Here is a 21043-nt window from a genome sequence, read left to right as displayed (position 1 = left end):
GGAAAAAATCGCTTTCTGAAGCAGACAGAGATCTTTATACTGGTCATGTTAGGGCTTACAAAAAAGCATTGATTGCTTCCAAAAGAACCTATCTTGATGATAGGATAGCTAAAGCTCAGTCTAAACCTAAAGAGCTGTTTACAGTGTTTAAAGAGTTGGACACAACAACAGACATAATACAGAATCCCATTGTTAAAGACACCAAATGGTGTAACCAAATACAGGAAGCTATGGATGCCAAACTCACTAGAATTAATAAAGGCATTGTTGAGGCCAGAGCCATATTATCGCTCAAGGGCTTTAAGGATACAGCCACCCCTGTCAAATGCTGGAATAATGAAGAATTGTTCTTATTTAAGCCCATTACAGAGGCCGACCTTACAGCAATAATTCAAAACTTTAAACCATCTAACTGTAAGGGCGACGTATGCCCGGCACTCACAATTAAAGCCTGCACCCATTCACTTATTCCCACTTTATGTAAGTTTGTTAATGCATCCTTCAGGGACAGTGCTGTGCCTACATGCATAAAACAATCCTGGGTGACTCCATTATAAAAAAATACCGGATCTATCCCCCGATGATCCATTGAACTATCGTCCTATTTCCAACTCACCTTTCCTGCTCAAAATCCTCGATAGAGTTGCGTATTCTCAATTATTAGCCCATCTGAGAACTACTGATGTCTTAAATAATAGACAATCTGGTTTTAGGGAAAAACATGGTACCGAGTCTGCCCTTCTGGATTTAAAATCCAGGCTTCTTCGCCTTATGGATCAAGGCACACTGAGCATGCTGATGCTGCTGGACCTCTCTGCTGCCTTCGACCTGGTGGACCATTCAGTTTTGGTCCAGCGGTTGAAGGAGGTTGCGGGCTTTTCGGCTCCTGTGGCCGCATGGGTCGCCTCTTTCTTGAAAGAGCACCAATGGTGAGTGAGCAGTAATGCAGCAGAAGTCAACCCCATTGATCTGACACAGGGAGTCACCGCAGGGAGCTTGTCTCTCCCCAATCTTTTATAACATCTTTACAGTTCCATTTCTTGACTTTCTGGACAACAATGACATAGAGTTCACCAACTATGCTGACGATACCCAGTGCATTATTCCTATTATGGGTGTCTTCGCGGATGATGAAGCCAAAATCAACAGGATATATTTGCTCATTCAAAGTTGGATGTGTGCCAATGGATTGGCCCTTAACACTAACAAAACAGAACTCATGCTCATGGCCGCTGACCCAAAAATGTGCAAACTGGAGAATTTATACTCCCAGCTTGCGATTGATAATTGTGTCATAAAGATCAAGAAAAAAGTTAAAACATTGGGGATCTATCTGGACTGTAAGCTGAATATGAAAGCGCAGGTTAGTAATCTGGTCTCCTCTTCCTCGTATTATATTAAACTACTATCCCACACGACCCTTTCTCTCACAAACCAGCAGAGAATCTCTGGCCTGAGCTCTGATTAGCTCAGGGATTGACTACTGTAGTAGCCTCCTGATTGGTCTTCCAAAATGTGAAGTAAACAGATTGCAGGTAGTACAGAATAACACTGTTAGGGTCGTTATGGACAAAAAGAGATCAGATCATATTTTCCAGTCAAGAAGGGAGCTTCATTGGCTTCCTATTAAGGATCGTATTCTCTTTCGTCTCCTGTCTATATCCTTCAACTGTATGAACAATTATGGTCCTATTTACCTCAATGAGGAACTCAAGCCTAGAACTAGCAACTACACCCTCAGATCTAATGATCTCTTCCAGTTTATTGTCCCTAACTGCAGACTTTCTCAGACTAAGGTCGGAGCCTTTTACTCTGCTGCCCCCACTGCCTGGAACAACCTTCCATTGAAACTCAGAACTGAAAGTTCTAACAGAGTATTTAGAAAGGGTCTCAAAACCTATGTATTTAACTAATATCATCATGTTCCTGGTTTCTCTCTTCTGGCTCTATATATCCCATCTGGATGTCTCTTTATTTGTTTCTGTATTTTGTCAGCGCCCTTAAGCAATAGGGTCAGTGGTTTTGCGCTATATAAATCCTAAATAAATAAATAAATAAAATACCAGGAAACTGCCTTACCATTTCTGCTGCCTAATATCCTGGTATAACTGGGATATTACAAGTGGTGACAAGAGCAGTAAATCCCCATTCCATGGAGTTCCATAGGACTCCATGGAGGGTATAGACACAATTACCGGCACCAGTAATACCGGTGCCGGTAATTGCAGCATTTATTTGCCAGTGGGGGCCTGATTTACCTAGGGCTCTTGGCTGGAGTTAAATCAGTGACCGCCACCAGCAAAGTTTTAGTTTGCTGGTGCGTAAACAGTGCTGGTGCTGTACTAGCCGGAAATTTTACCGTAATTTTTCCTGCACCAGCAAACTTGTAATGAGGGCCAATTGTCACCTTAGCATCCCTCAAAGCCACATCGTATGTGGACAACATCCTCAATGCCTCCACACTCAAGACCCTTCCGACTAAATCACTCCTCCCTTACCTGACAATCATCAACAGCTCCCTAATTCAAGGCACCTTGCCCTGGACCCTCTAGATTGAAAAAATCCTCCCACTTCGTATGAAACCAACACTGCACCCTGACGACCTCAGAAAATACTGTCACCTCTCCCATCTTCCCTTCCTAGGTAAGATCGTAGAGAAAGAACTCCTCGAACACATCAAAGCCAATAACCTCCTTCAGCCTTAATAATCAGGCTTAAGTCCCGGATGCAGCAGAGAAACAGCTACCATCAAGGTGATCGATGATGTCCTTCAAATCCTCCATGATGGCCATCCTTGAATATTGGTTCTCCTTGACCTCTCAGCAACATTAGGCACAGTAGATCACCAGACACTCGCAGACAATCTGCATCACTACATGGGGGTCATCAAATTTGTTCTCAGCTGGTTCAAATCCTGCCTTGATGATTGCCAGCAGTTCATACAAATGGATGTCCCCAGATCACCAACACTACCCATCATTTGTGGAGTCCTGCAAGGAACCATCTTGCCCAGATGATCTTCAGTCTTTACATGGAACCGCTCAGAACGCTCCTTGCTCCCCACAACATCCACAACCACCAATATGCAGATGATACACAGATATACCTCAAGATATCCTCCATTGAAGACAATCACATGCTCAAGACCTGCCTCCTAAGTCCAGACAAAGGTGTCCAGTGCTTATCTGAAGCTCAACCCCTCCATGACTGATTTCATACTGCTGACCAACAACACCAAACACCCTGACATTGAGACCTGGCTCTCTGCTATAAACCTCACAGGCTTCACACGCCAGCTGGCACCTGTGCCAAGTCTCTTAGTTTCAGCATCAACAGACACCTCAGATTCAAACAGTACATAGCAAGGAAAATACAAATGGATTGCTACCAACTTTCTCCCCTGTGGAAAATCAAGTCTTTCAGCCCAGAAAACATAATCAGATCCACTATCCAAGCCTTGGTCTTCTCCCACCTGGATGGGGCAATGCCCTTTTGGATGACCTTCTGGTGGCTATCCTGGTACCCTTGAGATGTAACCAGCATTCTGCAGCATGACTCATCAAAGGAATGTGCAAATTCGACCAACTCACCCCTGCCCTCATCAAACTGTATTGGCTCCAGCTGCAAGAACCTATCATATTGAAATTCTGTTGCATCATCTACAAGGCTGTCACCCAGGCTGTAAGCTACCTCACTGAGGAACTCATCATACATGGAGGCCTATGATCCTCCAGAAGTAAGGAAATATGCTGACTTGAGCTCCGGCGTTGCAGGAAGGAAAAAAGCAGAAGAAAGACGTTCTCTGTATATGTTCCAAAACTCTGGAACCTCCTCTCCGCCAACATCAGAATCACCCAAATGCTTATACCATTCAGGAAAGAGCTCACAACCTTCCTCTTCAAGGAATGTCTCCCCCCTAACACCTATGTCCACACACCTTGCACCCCCGACCCTATCTGAGACTCAGTGATGTGTTCCCCACTGTCTCCTTCCCTGGTTGCTTGTAGATGCCTGCTGCCAATTGCCCACCCTTCCCATCCCATATTAGCTCCCTGCTCCCTTTTTCTCTGCTTCCCTCACTGTGTTCTTCCCCCGATGATTGTGAAGTGCTCGGTTGCTTCTCGGAGCTAGGGGCGAGCTACAAAATACTCTAATAATAGTAATAAAAATGCATACCTTGTGCCATGACAGAAGCTAGTTTCAAGGTCTTTGATGCCTTCAACTCTCTGTTCCACAGTTTTATGCCAACAATCTTTGTCAGGTACCTGTATTCTTCTCAGAGGCTGGATGACAAAAACATTGCCTGTTTGGTGCACCTGTGGTGTTAGAATGTTAGAAACGTAATAATGGCATATGTTAGTTTCCTTCCTTTAAATAATTGAAATCCAATAATTTAACTTTTGGATGCATGATTGAAAACTGCTTACATAAAACTGTCATGGAGAGGTCCTCTTTCTAAAAACTGCACTCGACAAGGTTGTTTTCTCTGTCTCCACCCTCCTCCTGTACACTTTCAAGGGTGGGGGGTCCCTCTACACTCCACATCCTGCTCTGTGCCCTCCCTAGGCATGCACACGCCCCTCCCATTTGGCATACTAACACCCCACCCCTTATTGTCCCCCTATGAAACTTTGCCGTTTCGCTCTGACCTGTTTCCACCCTGTCGCCTCTGCATTCCTTTCATGGAAGCATGGAGCAGTGCCGTGTGTCCTTTTTTTCAGCATTCATATGAGCGTTGTGCTTCCTCTGATACCGCAATCGAAGCATTCAAATCGCAGTCACAATACCTGGCCCATAGAAGCAAACAAGGGTTCTTTATTTAAGCATTGTTGCCTACAGTTGTGACCAATATGGACTCTCATGATCCTAGAAGTCTGGCTTATGGGCCAGAGCGAAGCAAAGGTGAATAAGGAGGGCATCCAACCTCACTGGAACCTACATTGCCCAGCAGCTGCGGGCAGGGCCGGCCTTAGGGCAGGGTCAAATGGGCAACCACCAAGGGTGCCATTAGCCCCCCACCAAACCAGCTTGGGGTAGTCTTTGAAGTGTGCCCCGAGCCTGCATGGTGGAAGAAGGCGTGGCAGGCACCCTACAGAAATTAAATGTGACCCACTCTTGTGCTGGACCCAGGCTTTCCAGAGCAGGAAAGGGGCTAATGAAATAACAAAAGGGTGCTGATGTGTTCGCATCAGCACCCTATTGTGGTGATTAACGCCCTGCTCTGGTGCGGCAGGTGGGAGCGGGGCAGTTTTCATTTTAATAGGGTGCTGATGCTTTTGCGTGCTGTCAGTGGCAACCTTTTCCACAACTTTCTCTGCTTCTCCAACTCCTGTGGCTGACTCCCACCCTGACACAGCCCTCTCTAACCTGCATCTTTCCATCTCCAACACCCAACACCCTGGACAACCTTGGACCTGTCATGAGAATCCGTTTGAAGCCTACCTCCAAGTGCAACTCTTAATATGACTCTGACCTTGCCACCCTGAAACGCAAGTGCATTGTGACTGAGAGGTAGTGGAGGGCTTTGGGTGCATCCTCTGATAAACTGGCCTGCCACTTGCTCCAAAAGGCAACACAAACTCTCTGTCTTCTCCAATAAGAGGGTCCAAATTCAAGCCCACATCTCAGCGGTCTCTAACAATACGGTGAAAATCTTTCAAATCTGCAAGGAGTTGGCCAATCCTACTGCAGTCCCCACCTCTCCTGTTTCATGCCAGGCCCTCTGTACAGACTTGGCGTCTCATTTCACCACTAAAATTGAGGACATCCTGTCCTCGCTTTCCTCCTTCTCTCTCTCTACCTCTACCTCTCCCAGGCCCCCTTTCGTCGCCTCTCCCTTTCCTCTTCCTCTCTCCTCCTATCTGACAAAACCTGATGATGTTGCCAGACAAGTCTGATCTATGAAAGTGTCACTCAAATAGGTGCTCCTCTGCTCTTCCAGAACTATTAAGGAGCATGTTTCCACCCTCGCACCAGCCTTGGCTAATTTCTGTAATCATTTCTTTGCCACTGGATCTTTCCACTCTCTCCTGAAGCACTCCTTTGTGCTCCCCTCCTAAAAATGTATTTTGCCAATCCTACCTGTCTGGCAAACAATCACCTGATTTTTATCACTCTTTTCCTGAGCAAACTCCTGGAAAAGCTGGCCATATCCCAGCTAACCCTCCAGAGTGAATCTGTTGTCTCATTGACCAACAGTCTGACTTCAAAGCACTCAGAGGCATGGAAACTGCTCTCCTGAACACCTGTGAAGATCTGCTATCTAATCTTGATTCCAGCTCTCCCTCTGTCCTCATCCTCCTTGACCTTTCCTCTGCTTTTGATATTGTCAATCACACCACCCTGATCAATCGTCTCCATGAAAACTTCGGCATCATGGATAAAGCCCTGGCATAGCTAACCTCCTTCCATCGGGACCGACTCTCCCAGGTCCAACTTGGGTCCTTTCTCTCCACCACCTCTCTCTCTACATGTGGTGTCACCCAGGGCTCTATTCTCTTATCCTGGCTCTTCAATGTGTATTTGGCCCCTTTGACCCACCTGATCTCCACCTTCTCGTCTATCTTTCAGTGTTATGTGGATGACATTCAGCTCTCTTTCAGGCTTCCCTCAGCCTCCTCGCCTTCCTCGTGCATTCCTGATGGTCTTTGTGCGATTCAGGATTGGTCTGCCACCTACAATCTCTGCCTTGATGTCAGTACGACTGAGATCCTTCTCATTGGGACCACTGCTCCCGCTTTTCTTCTCTCACTCTGGCCGCCCTTCTTGGTCTCTCTTCCCTCACCATGTGATGCAAAAAACCTTGGTGTCATCTTGACTCCACTCTCTCCTCACATCAAGGAACTTACCAAGAAGGCCTACTTCCTGCTGCATCTCCTCAGAGGTATTCTACCTGTTCTCACCTTACCCCAGAGGCTCACTGTCTCCAGAGCTCTTGGTCTCTCCAGGCTGGACTACTGCAACAGCCTCTTTTTTAATGTACCCAAGACTACTTTTCTCCCTCTGCAACAAATCCAGAACAGGACTGCAAGACTTTTCCTTGGCTTCAAGCCCAGGGACCACATCTCTGCTGCTCTTAACTCTCTCCACTGCCTCACGCTGGATGCAAGGATCAAGTTCAAGACCCTCTGCATCATCCACAAGGCTTTCTGTGGCAGGGTCCCTGACTATATCCAACTCTCTCTGCCTAAATACCTTCCTTCTAGAGGCCTTCACTCAGCTACTTCTAACTCTCTGAGGGTCAGTTGCTTCTCCAAGGAAAGAGTGGGGGTAGATCTCTCACTTCTGCAGGTGACTCCCTCTGTAACGCCATCCCTACCCCTCTCAAACTTGAGCCGCACCACCTGAAGTTCCAGAAGCGGCAGAAGACCATCCTTTTCTCTTCTTCCTTTCTCTTTTGCTTCCTTGCGCCGACTGGTTGCTTGCTACCCTCTGAGTCTTACTGGGTACCAGGCTCCTCCATGACCAGTCTTCCTTGCACTGCCTCCTGGCCTATCGCACACTTAGGGGCTGTAACTGTAACACCTACAGCCCACCAGCCTCCACTCACTTACCTTGAACCATGATTCCCTGTCTGCACTTTCTCAAAGCCATGCTGCCCTGATTGCACTTTCTGAAAAGAAAAAGACTAGGGGTTGTCAGGAGACCGTGCGCTAGCTACTACCGAGAAATCACTTAATGAAATTGAATGTAAAGGCTGATGTGCAGCGTACGTGAACTTCCACTGGTGTCCCCTAGTAGGTACCAGGAAATATGAGTTAGAATTATACAGTGAAGCCAAATCTAACACGCACATCCTTAGAGATACTCATTAGGTCAATCCAAATGTCTTTAGAAAGGTAGAGTCCTGTACAACAGTTCTGGGGATGTGGTAAACAAAATAGTTATATCGACATCATGTGTTAAGTAGAAACAGCCAATTTTGTTTGTACGTATCACATGATGTCGATATAAAGATTTTCTTTACCACATCCCCAGAACTTTTGTACAGGTCTCTATCTTTCTAAAGACATTCTGATTGCACTTTCCCCTACCTTTCCCCTGCCCTTCACCCTCTATCCTCCCCTGCACTTCTCATTGTCGCACTTGCACAATCCCAATGTCACAAGGCCTATTAGGATTGTTTGTCTTGTCTCCCCTCTGTCTCTCCTCCCTTGTCGAGCCTAGAAACACTTGTCTGCAGGCAGTGGTGTCGCCAGGAATCAAATTTAGGAGGGGCACAGAAGGGGCCACAGACAAACGTTGGGGGGGTATAGACAAAGGTAGGGGGGCACCTATAAAAGGTAATGTGTGACTGTCACAAGCACTCCTGCAGATAGGCTTTTGTGCAGACCAACTACCCACACTCCACTGCACTTCCCCTCCCATCAGAATTCAGGCACAAAACTATTCAGTGACTAATGGCCCATCATAAGCAGTTTCTTGGCTACATTCTGATGGGAGGGGCTGCAAACTTCTCGACCACTGCTCCCTTTGAGACAAAAGGAGTATTGGCGTGTGATCTGCAGACATTTGCCCCAGTGAGTATCACAAATAACACCACGCACAGAGAACATGGTCACTGCTCATAGCGGGGGGGGCACCAGAGGGGCACAGGATTTCAGAAGGGGGTTACTGTCCCCCCAGGCCCCAGGCCCCACCCCCCAGCGACACCACTGTGTTCAGGCACTTTATAAATATCTTACATCATATCACCCTATTCCAGTGATTAACTCCCTGCTATAGTGCGGGAGCGGGGAGTTAAAAAAGAAATGTGGAGCCCCTCCCCATTGACCAGGAACGCGGGAGTGGGTGTGGGTGCCACATTTTTCTTTCACTGTCCCCGAGGCCGAGGCACTGCCGCCGCTAAGTCCACCAATGACTGCGGCCAACAACGCAATCAGCACCCAGGGCAGGGTGCTCGGTGCTCAAACCGAGCCTCAGTGCACCTCCACATCCATGGCTCCCACGTGGATCCGCCTCCATGCCATGGAAATAAAGAACATACTTCACCCCGTCAGACGGCGAGGAACATGGAATCCGTTCTTCACTTCAGCAGCATGGGGGAGCCACAGGAGAGACAGGGAGAAGGGGGGCGGTCCAGAGAGAGAAGAGGAGGAAAGAACTGCCAGTGCAGGAGGCACATGGAAAAGACAAATGTTGGGCAGTGTGGCGTTGCCCCTTTAAGGGTCCGCACGCGACGGAGTGACGTCAACTCCGTCGCGTGCCTGTTTAAATAAACGGGGCGGCTCCTGGTGACGTCAGTTCACCGGGGAGCCCACACCGACAACATCCACGTCTCCGTGTCTCTGTTCTACAGGGGGTGGGGGGCTCACGGAGGCGGCCTGCACGAGACCGCCAACAGTGGCGACGAGACCGGGATCGCTTCCATGAAATGCGGGGGAGTTCCGACGCGACGCAGATGATCGATTGTGAGCGCGCGACGAACTCCGAACACCGCAGAGAAGGAAGCGACGCACGCGGCCGGCGGCCATTTTGGTGAATAGGCCCTGGGGACTCACGGCTTCGTAACGAAGCGTCGGTGAGCCATCCGGGTTTAATTTTTGGACATTTCAGCGGCGGATGATCGCTGGACACAGCACATGTCAATTTCAAGGAAGAATTTTGACAATTTATGCTAATTTCGTCGAGCAGAGGCTGAGAGACTCCGTGGGAGGCCTGCTGGTTAGATAGGGGTCTCTTCCTCTACTCAATTTTTGGACACATCATTGTCGGCAGGCTGACTGAGGTGATACCTCCGCAAGAGTCACGGCTGGTGGTGAGTTGCGGCCCCTTTTTCTTGTCATTCTTTTGGGGTGCCTGTGCGCTCTCCACTATGGATCCTGCTGCTGCTGCTGCTGCTGCTGCTGCTGCTCCTCCTGCTGTTGTGGGTCAGGCACCGCCTGTACTTCCACCTGTCCCTCCGCCGAAACCACCGGGGTCCCTGCAACCAATGCCTGAGTTTGATATCTCAGGTGCTCCATCTGGCCTTGGACAGAGGTGGAAGATGTGGATGGATAGACTGGAAATGTATTTCAGGGCCACAATGGAAACAACGGATGACGGCAAGCTGGCCACCCTACTGTACTCTGCTGGCCCGGCGGTGCATGAGGTATTTATGTCCCTACAGCCGGTGGATGGATCGTTTGCGGCTGCCAAATAGGCGCTCCATAATCATTTTCTGCCAATGGCCAATGCGGACTATGAACGCTTCCTTATGGGTACGGCCCGCCAAAAAGATGACGAGACTCTGGATGTATTCTTTGGGCGGCTGCGGCGCCTGGCAGCACCGTGTGCCTGGAATGACCCCGATGTCATGATCAGGAACCAACTCATTCAGGGATGCAGCTCGGGGAAGCTGAGACGCCAGATCCTGCGCGAGCCGGGCATCACCCTCCCTCGCATCCTAGAACTGGGGAGGTGCCACGAAGTCTCCGAACTGCGTGCAACCAGGATGGAAGCGGGGGTTCGCCCAGCCAAGTTGGAAGAGATCTGCGCGGTCGGAAGAGGCCGCGGGTCAAGGCGCCCTTTGAACAATCAGAGTCAGCGCGCACAGGGGTCGAATGTCCCATGCTTGAAGTGTGGCTATGATCTCCCACACCCCGCAGAGTGTCCGGCCATGGGTGTCAAATGTGGCAGATGTGCGGGCCCGGACCATTTCGCAAGGATGTGCAAATCAGCCGCACCCAAGGTTGTGCCAAGAGGACCAGTTCGAGCCGGGTTCTTCCGCCCCCAGAGGGCCTCCAACGTTGCCCAAGTGGACCAAGGGGACGAAGGAGCCCCCCAGGAGGACGAGGAGGAGGACGATGATGAGGAGAACGTGTTTTTCGTGTCCAGCGTGAGCATGCTTAAGTCCCGCTCCAAGAGACAACCCAGGTGCAATGTGCTGGTGAATGGAGACTCTGTGCCGATGCTAGTGGACACTGGCGCATCGGTAAACGTAATGGCCCGCCAGCATTACAAGACCATGCTGGCCCCGCCTGCGCTGGCGGCGCCAAAGGCACGCATATTCACTTTCGGCGGGGACCGACCTCTGCCTCTGGATGGTGTTTTCGTGGCCGGTGTGCAGTATGGGGACTCACACATACGGGCTCGATTCTACGTGACACCGGTGAGCGATAACACCCTGCTCTGTTGTGCCGCGGCGGAGGCACTGGGTATCGTCACATTCGCCTATGCAGTATACTTGGAGGACATCCAGGTCCTCCTGGCCAAACATGGATCCCTGTTTGAGGGCATTGGACAGCTGGTGGGTGAGCCGGTCCGGCTCCATATCGACGAATCCATACAACCAGTGGCGCTGAAGCACCGACGGGTTCCGTTCCATCTTAGGGACCTGGTGGATCGTGAGCTTGACAATCTCGTGGGGTTGGACATAATCGAAAAGGTGGATGGACCCACCCCCTGGGTGTCCCCCATCGTCATTGCCCGCAAGCCTAAACAACCCGATGCTGTGAGAATCTGTGTGGACATGCGACTACCCAATAAGGCCATAAAGAGGGAGAGACACCTCACCCCCACCATCGATGACATTATTGCAGAGCTGCAGGGTGCAAGATTCTTCTCAAAACTCGACCTGAGATCGGGCTATCATCAGGTGGTCTTGCACCCCGAATCCAGATACATCACTACCTTCACCACACATCGGGGGCTCTACCGATATAAAAGACTAAGCTTTGGGGTGTCCTCGGCAGCGGAGGTCTTTCAAAACATAATAAGAGGTGCACTGGCGGATCTGGAGGGCGTCATCAATATCAGCGATGATATCCTGGTGTATGCCAAGTCCGAAACAGAGCACCTGGCACGCCTGTCCAGGACTTTTGAACGGCTACGTCTGCTGGGTCTCACCTTGCATAAGGACAAATGCGAATTTCTGAAGACGGAGATCGAATTCTTTGGGTTCGTGTTCAAGGCTGATGGGGTGTCACCAGATCCCCGCAAAGTGAGAGACATCAAGGAGGCGCGCCCGCCTGAAAATGTTGCGGAGGTGAGGAGTTTTCTGGGGATGGTCACTTACTGCGGCCGGTTCATCAGAAATCTCGCATCCCGCTCTGAGCCCCTGAGGGCGCTTACCAAGAAGGACACCCCCTGGCAGTGGGGCCCTCTGGAACAGGCGGCGTTTGACGACATTCGGGGGGCACTGGCGGCGCATGACACTATGGCATTCTTTGACCCAGGCCTGCAGACGGAGATCGTGGTAGACGCCAGCCCATATGGGCTAGGGGCGGTGCTGACACAAGTAGGAAAAGACCAAGAGGTCCGGCCGATAGCTTACGCCAGTAAGGCCCTGTCTGACACTGAACAACGATACTCTCAAATAGAGAGGGAGGCCCTGGCGGTGCTGTGGGGCTGTCGACACTTCCGCCTGTACATTCTGGGGCGCCCCGTGACCGTGGTCACGGACCACAAGCCGCTGCTGCCGATCATGGCGGGCTCGTCATCTCGCCCGCCAGTAAGGATTGAGCGGTGGATGCTCGCCCTGCTGGAGTACGGGGTGTCATTGACTTATCGTCCCGGCGCCAACAATGCGGCGGACTACCTATCTCGTCACCCCAGGAACGACTCGCAGGAGTCGGCGGAGGAAGCTGACGAACACGTCTGCCTAGTTGTAGAGACTGCGACACCCAACTCCATGCAGGTGGAAGAACTAGAGGCGGCGTCGAAAAATGACGAGTGTTTCTCCATCTTGAGGGAGGCCATGCAGAAGGGTGCCTGGAAGACAGTGCTGGAGGCGGTGGAGCGAAGAACGTGTGAGGCCCGGGTCACTCTCGAGCAGTTGTGGAGAGTGAGAGAGGAGCTAACATTCTCCGATTCCGGGCTGCTACTGAGAGGGGAAAGGATTGTGGTGCCCCAGGCCAAAGTGGCGCAGGTCATCGCGCTAGCACACCAGGGTCATCAAGGGGCTCCGAAGACCAAAGCTCGCCTCCGGCAGAAGGTGTGGTTTCCTGAGCTGGAGCGGAAGGTGGAGGCGTTCGTGGCCTCTTGTGTGTGGTGTCAGGCGGCGGCCCCGGCACTGAAAGAACCGTCCATTGAAACAATGCCCCGCGGGACTCGGCCGTGGGAGGTGGTGCACGCCGACTCGGGGTCTACCTCCAGGGGCACGCATTTTCTTGTGGTGGTAGACGAGTGGTCGAGGTACCCGGAGGTTGAGTTCATAGACTCCGTGGCATTTGAGAATGTGGTGGTGGCGCTGGAAAAGATCTTTGCCACTCATGGCCTCCCCTCTGTGCTGTGCTCGGACAACGGAGCCCCGTTCCAGGGGGAGAGCTTCGCAGAGCTCATGAAAGAGTATGGCATTCAACACCGACGGGTCACCCCACTGTGGCCCCGTGCCAACGGGGAGGCCGAGCGAATGATGCGCACCCTCAACAAGGTGTTCCGCATTGCCCATGGAAAAGGGGAGTGTCTGAAGAGGGCCCTGTACGTATTTCTACGAGGCTATCGCACCACCCCTCACTCGTCTACGGGGGTGGCCCCGGCCGAAGCACTATTCCAGCGGTGCCCGAGAGATGTCATACCGGAACTGGGGGACCGGGACCCCGCCGTCATCAACAATGAGCAGGTGGAAGAGGACAGACAGATCAGGACGCAGATGGAGAACATCCGGAGGGGGCTCAGACCCCCACACATTGCTCTTGGGGATGAGGTGCTGGTGAGAAATCGCCATCCCCATGGAAAATTGTCACTCACATACGAGCCTGCTCCACTGGACGTGGTGGCAGTCAAGGGGTCAATGGTGACTGCATCAGATGGAACGTCATCAGTGACCAGGAATGCGTCCTTCTTCAGGAAGATTGGTGAATCCCGAGTGGACGACCCGGACAGCCGAGAGAGCGAAGGCGTTTTGGATGAAGGTGGGGGAGAAAGCGCCGTAGTGGAGTCGCCGGCTCGAGGCGGACCCTCCCCCGGAACACCAGCCCGGGACGTGGGCAGGAGGTACCCCCTGAGATCAGGGCGTGGGAAACCTGCCCGTCTCAGTGACTATGTTACGGACTGAGCGGGGAGGCTGACCGGGGATGAATGGTCAGGCCATGACAGGTACACACGGGGGATCCGGGGTGGCTGTCAATAAATGGGGGTTTTGTTGAAACTTACAGAGTGTTGTGTGTTCTAGATGTGTGCTAGTTATGTACTCCTATTTCCAATTTGTTGTTATGGAAAAGGAGGAGTGTGGCGTTGCCCCTTTAAGGGTCCGCACGCGACGGAGTGACGTCAACTCCGTCGCGTGCCTGTTTAAATAAACGGGGCGGCTCCTGGTGACGTCAGTTCACCGGGGAGCCCACACCGACAACATCCACGTCTCCGTGTCTCTGTTCTACAGGGGGTGGGGGGCTCACGGAGGCGGCCTGCACGAGACCGCCAACAGGCAGTGGGTGGCAATACCAGTGAATATTGCTGCTAAACCTGTGTGCTAATTGGCTGTCTGGATTCCAATGCGCCACCCCAGGGCTGAAATACAGTATGTCTCAGACCGCCATGAAACCATGTAAAACGGTACAATTCGATCGTTCGTTTATGTAATAGCAATAGCAAAATAAATGGCTAAGCCAGCTGCATGAGCGACATCTAACCATTAGAGGGCGCGCCAGGAAAAGTGAATCCAGGTCAGACAGCCTCTAAGGTTTTATTTAAATCTAAGAAGCAGATTGATGGGAGAAAACCAGCGCGGTAATGGAAAAGAACAGCTCAGAAGAGAAACCACAGGACGCGTTCTCCAACTGCAATAACTGGCTTGTGGTTTCAATACAGTGAAAAGGATGAACATGTACACATCTGTTGAAAGATGAGGTTTACTTTTCAGAAGAATAGTGGAGTTCATCACTGTGATTGGGTGCCACTAGTACTGCAACCGTGTAATAGACTCGTGAATGCGGATTTAGTGCCGTGACGTTAACCTCAGAAATCAATAATGCCCTCCAAAAGGGCTCTGTCAGTTCATCACCGGAAGTTTCACATGCCTTAGGAAAACCTGGGTGTGCGTCTTTGCTTATTTTCTTTTTATGCCAAATCATTAACGTAATCACCTTTGAGGAATGTTGGCCTAACAGGTGAAAGAAACAGAGAAAGGGCTGTTATTATCGGTTATTTCCGTCTCGGAACTGTACGATTCGTGTCAAAACCCCATGTCAGTTGCGGGATAATGACAGCATATTTTCTTCCGCAGCTTAAAGTTTTCTATGAAAAGCTTTTAAAAGAAACGCTCCTGGTCAGAAAGATGTGTGCCAGGAAACTCGGCGGCACAGAACCACAGCGGCCCTGCGTCAGCAGCGCAGTGATGGCGAGCTACCGGCAGAAAACACAAGAGGTACTGTGCCAAGGGGCAACGCTTATTCCTAATGGTGGGCATCGTCTGGGGCAGCAATGTGTGTTAAAGGAGACAGTGAAAAACATCAGATCATTCACGCATTCCTTCACCTGTTATTTTGTTATAATGTTTCAAGTATGTGCATGTGGATTAAACGCAGACTAGGCCTGATTTACAAAAATGTTTTCAATGGGACTTCCCCATTTTAAAACCTGTACGTAAATCAGGCCCTGTGTATTTTAAGCACCTTATTTTTGCTGATCCCACAGTGAAAAAAAAAAAAAAAACTTGCTTTGCTGGAATTTACAAACCTCCAAGGAATATTTGGCACCTCGTGACATGAACTTTGCACAGGTGCCTAGCAACTCTGCATAGCTAGCACTTGGGAAAAAATAACCATCATTTCAATCTAAAGGGCCTAATTTATTTATTTTTTTATTTAAAAAAATCGATGTGAAAACGCATTGAAAGATGCTTTGTAAATCTGACCCAAAGTCTTTCGTTGCATTTTTGCCCCATGAAAATGTTTGCCCCCTTCCTAGTAGCAGACACAGTATTCCTGCATGGGTTCAATGTTTCCGTAAGGCGATTTTTGCTTTGATTTCCGAGTATTTGCAATCTTTTCTTAATGCTTGCATCTTGGGGATGTTGAAGGAATTGTGAGGAGTCTACACCTGATGCCAGGAATTTGAGAAGAAAGAACATGAACTCTTAAGAAAGCACAATATATGTTGTGCTTATGTATCTCAGTAGGTTAATGTACTTGACACTCAGGCTTGTGTGTAACCTTCAGGCAAAAAGGCTCATTCCTTTTCAGGGAGTACCCAGGATTTCATCTTTCCAAAATCGAGCACACAAGTGTAGTTGAAGTGGACAATTGTTATATTTTTACAGCATGCAAGAGTGCATGCAAAGGTGGCATAGAGTCATTCATGTTGTGTGCATACTCCAGTCAATTTTTCATGTTTTAGTCTGGTTAAAATGCGGACCACTGGGGTGCGTACTTTTAAAACAGGTAGAGTTCATTGTAGGTCTGTACCTCTGACTTTTCGGTAGCACTGGGGAAGTCACATTTCTAAGAAGAGTGGTGCATTCTGGCAGGCTTCTCACTCCACTTACACGCTTGCCTTTGCTGTGGGCAAGATTAGAATGGGGACAGTTCATGGCAGGCTTGCACTTCTAAAGGAGCTCTGGGGTTAAGACAAAGGGCCTCATTACACGGACGGCGGTAAGGGTTTACCGGTACCGGTAAGGGTACCAGTGCCGGTAAACCCTTACCGCCTTACTACGAGGTCCCTTTGTGGGACCCTACCTTAACGGCTGGTTTTACCAGCCGTTAAGGACGGGACCCGCACAGGGACCTAGGAGGTAATTACGGTACCTCAATTTGCGGTACCATAATTACCGCCTTCCCCATTACCATTGAGCCCTATGGGGGCAAAAATGGGAATGGGGAAGGGCCATGGTGAATGGGGAATTACCGCCCCCACACACCTTGTGATAGGGCGGTAATTCCACCATTCACCATGGCGGACTCGGTAAAATACCGGCGGCATCCATGGCACTAATAGCGCCATGGTTACCGCCGTCCATGTAATGAGGCCCAAAGTGTGTCAAATGCCATGCATGCATGCACGAGACTTTCAACCATCGCAGGTTGTATACATGTGCACCATTGCAGTAGGCAACATTGCAGTGCGGCAGAGTGCATGGCAGGCATGCGCCTTAGCTATGCCTGTTGGGCAGAGGCAGTACAATCACATGGCAAGGGTTCAAGAAGCAGCCTTTCTAGTCCTTCTTTTTAATTTTATTTAATTAGTATAATGAGGTGGGTAATATTTCAGCAGGAAATGTTCATGCAGGCCTGTACGTCTGAAAGGCCAGTATACAGGCAACCCTGTTGCAAGTGTCTTGTTAAAACGACATTAGTATCACATTTTCTATTAGATTGTTATAGTTGAACATGTTTTGACCATTATACAATTAAAAAACATATATGTTTTGCTGATGCCAGTAAAAGTTAGTGTTTCTTTCTACCTGAAAGAAGCTGCCACAACTGGTGCAAGAATTGTACTCTGTGGGCCTGATTCACAGACGTGTTTTATAATGGTGCAAACCCATCAGAAAACGCTCTGTGAATCAGGCCCTCGGTGTGACACTTTGCTGCCAATCCTTAGCTGCAGGTAGGAACTGCCTTACCTTTCTACCCCACTCTACAGCACACCTTTGTCTTGCAGCATCTGTCATGACCTTGATCTAAGTTGCTTAAAAGGTTCAGCAGTTCCTCAAGCTCGGATTCCCTTGAGAAGTGTGAGTGCTCCTTTTAGTCCGCTCACTTCCTCCAGCCCTATGACTATGTCACACAAGTCAAGGCAGCACGTGTCCAATGAGAGCAGGTAGCAAGTCTCGAAAGCATAGCTTAGACTAAATCTAGGCGCTGTGCACTGGGATTCCTCAGAAAATAAAAGAAATGTTTGCAGACCTCTAAATTCCCTCCATAGAACTCACCCTGAAGTCAGCCACATGGCGACGTCTAACAGTCACCGTAAAGTATACACTGATGACATCAGAAAGGTATCCAGGCATTGTTTCGAAAACATAGGGCCTCATTACACGGATGGCGGTAGGGATTTACCGGTACCGGTAAAATACTGGTACCGGTAAATCCCTACCGCCTTACTACGAGGTCCCTTTGCGGGTTGGGGGATTTAACGCCTGCTTTTAGCAGGTGTTAAAATCCAACCCGCTAAGGGACCTCGGAGCTAATTACAGCACCGCAAAATTGCGGTGCCATAATTAGCGCCTTCCCCATTCCCATAGAGCCCTATGGGGCAGAAATGGGAATGGGGAAGGGCAATGGCGGAAGGGGGATTTACCGCCCCTCCAACCTTGGAATGGGGCGGTAAATCCCCTTTCAGCCAAGGTGGTGCCGGTATTTTACCGGCATGAGCCATGGCGCTAATAGCGCCATGGCTCACCGCCTACCAGGTAATGAGGCCCATAGTTTCGAATGACAAAGTTTCGAACAAAAACGCATCGAAAAAATGCATTTTTTTGTTGGGAAAGGTTTTTTTTAAAAACTAAAATGGGTGTTAAGGGGCAAAAAAACAAGGTTTAGGGCGACCCCCCCATTATTTTTTTAATGTATTTTTTCAATGCATTTTTTTTAAAACAAACTTTGCCATTCGAAACTTTGCCATTGGAAACACACTTGTATAAAATATTTTGAGCCCAGCGCGTAGTCATAACATGATTTTCCCAACCAGTCGTTATCTAGAATGTCCCACAATGGGCCTTGACACTAGTTGTTCACAATCTGCAGTTGCGTCTGATGGGGTATTACATAGACCTGTAACCTTTAGCGCTCCAGATGTTGTAGACTACAGCTCCCGTCTGCCGTAGTCAGCATAGTCAATGGTGAGGAATCACGGGAGTTGTAGTCACAAAATATTTGATCTTCTGCAGGTTGCAGACGCATGGGGTTGGGTCCATACATGCTTCGAATGCTAGTGAGGCTCTGCTTTATGATCAATGGGAGCCACCACGTTATTTCGGCATATTCATATGAAGAAAGCCAATTAACACAAGTGTGTTTTTTGGTCTTTGATGCTAGTATTGGTATTTTTTGTTGAATAAGTAATTTGGGATAATGTGTTGGGCGGGCTCCTATTCACACATCTACTCATGCTATCCTGTTTTATTCTTTTTGTGCAAATGCATCTTTTTTTTCACTTAGGCTGAGCTGGAAATCAGGAAAAGGAAGCAGCTTGCTGTGGAGTTTGCAGAGACCTTGCAGAAGCAGCTCCAGCTGTTGCAGCATGACCGGAAGTGTCAGGAAGAGCACGCAGTTCTGTTTCATGCCACGCTGAGGGAGGCGGTGAGGTTGCTTGAGACGCTGAGAAGCAAGGGGGCTGATGGGAAACATGAGACCACCGTCCCGTGGGCCCGAGAAGAACACCAAAGGTAGGACACTGCTCAGGTAGAAGTGGTTCCCCCTGCTGAAGGTATCACAATGGCCCTAGAAAGCAGTGTTCCTTTAAATACATTCCCATAAACATGAAAAGCCATCAGTTTCCGCAGTGCGTAATTGGTCAGGTGTTCTGCCAGTTTCAGATGATCAAATCGCTCCCTTTTTCACAGATTTCTTACACTGATTGAATACCTTTTGAAGAGAACTGATTATATGCCTGCATGAACAGAATACCTTTTGAAGAGAACAGAATCTTTCTAAAGACCGTCTTTGTGTTTTGTTATTCAAGTTTTTAGATCAATAAAAGTGCATTTAGTCTCCGATTGGCTGGTCGAGCCATCAATCGGCCAAACCCTAGTCATGAATCAGAAAGACCAAAACGACGACACCTATCCCCATTGAATGTCATGGTATATATCCGTTTCCCCATGCATAGGCATTGTTAGGTTATGTTAAGTTATGTTATGCTATTCTATGTTATGTTATGTTATTAGAAATGGTAGCATTCACTGCGGCCTTTTGAATGGATGGTGTGTTAGAGGTCCTGGACGAGAGGGTGGGTTGGTTAGTTAGGAAGAGAGGAAAAAAGCTAAATGTTGGTGCTTCTTGTTGGTTCAGTTTGGAGCACCCTGACCTCTAGGTGTGATCTCTTATGGAACTTACAATGTGGACCTGTGTTAGCCAGGGGCTCTGTGTGTCAGTTGCTCTTAGAGGTTAAGAGTTGTGTTGTCTTTGAAATCTGGAGAAGGGGTCTTTGATAGCCATGTGCATGTGGCTAGTTTGAGTTCACATGTGAGGGTGAGCAATGAGGAGAGATTGAGGGTTAGTCAGGAGGGGCAGTGGTTGCTTCTGCAGGATCTGCATACCGGGAGTAAGCTCACACATAATGTCAATGTTGGATGTGGTCAAAAGTGTTGGGATTCTCTGTGGCTTTAGTGCAGTGATGTCCTGTGTTGCAGTTTTGTACTTTCTGAGAGTCTTACCAGTGCCTGAAGGTTTTGCAGTATTTTAAGCATCAGTATTGTTCTTTGGGCCATGGGTTGGTTTAGTACTGGGCAGTCGGAAGGAGGCATGGCTTGCCCTCAGGTCTGTCTATGTGTGGGAGTTGGCCGATTGAGAGGTTTACAGTGTTGGCTAAATTATGTTGATTGGGTATTCAAAAAACAGGTTTAGATTTCTCTAGACCTGCAAGTTGTCATATAAAGGGCAGATTTCCCTTGGGAGCATGCTATAAAGTTGGGCCACTAGAGTGAAAAAGGCTAAACCTCCATGTCTTCCTCTGTAGAATTCCTTGGTTTCTATTAGGACTTCATTTCTGGATACTCGCTCTCCGGTTGGTTAGTCGTGTGAGATGTTGCCTTGGATACATCTTGCTCCTTGATCTTGGAGGGCTCTGTGGCTGATTCAGAGAGCCCTGGAGTACATTATTAGTTTGATAGCCAGTGCAATGCTCCAAGAGCTGGTGTTATGCGTTTCCGCCTGTTCAGTCGAAGCAGCAGTCTAGCCAATGTGTTTTGGGACAGTGGTAGTTTTTTGTGAGCTGGTCCGGCATTCCTAGATAAGTGCTGTTGGCATAGTCGATTCTTGAATGAACCAGAGCTATGACGGTCAACATCCGGTGCTGCAAAGCGAGATGGGGCGTAATGAGCCTTATTGAACATAGATGGTAAAAGCACTTTTTTTACTATCCCGTTAATTTGATGTTCCAGTGTGAGGCCATTATTGGCATCCAGTTGTTTCTGAATATTTTCCATTGCAATTTTTTTCCACACTCTTTAATTGCCAAATCT

The sequence above is a fragment of the Ambystoma mexicanum genome, chromosome 9, assembly GCF_040938575.1.
Source record: "Ambystoma mexicanum isolate Mex_15411 chromosome 9, UKY_AmexF1_1, whole genome shotgun sequence".
NCBI lineage: Eukaryota > Metazoa > Chordata > Amphibia > Caudata > Ambystomatidae > Ambystoma > Ambystoma mexicanum.
Note: the sequence above shows the minus strand (reverse complement) of the source record.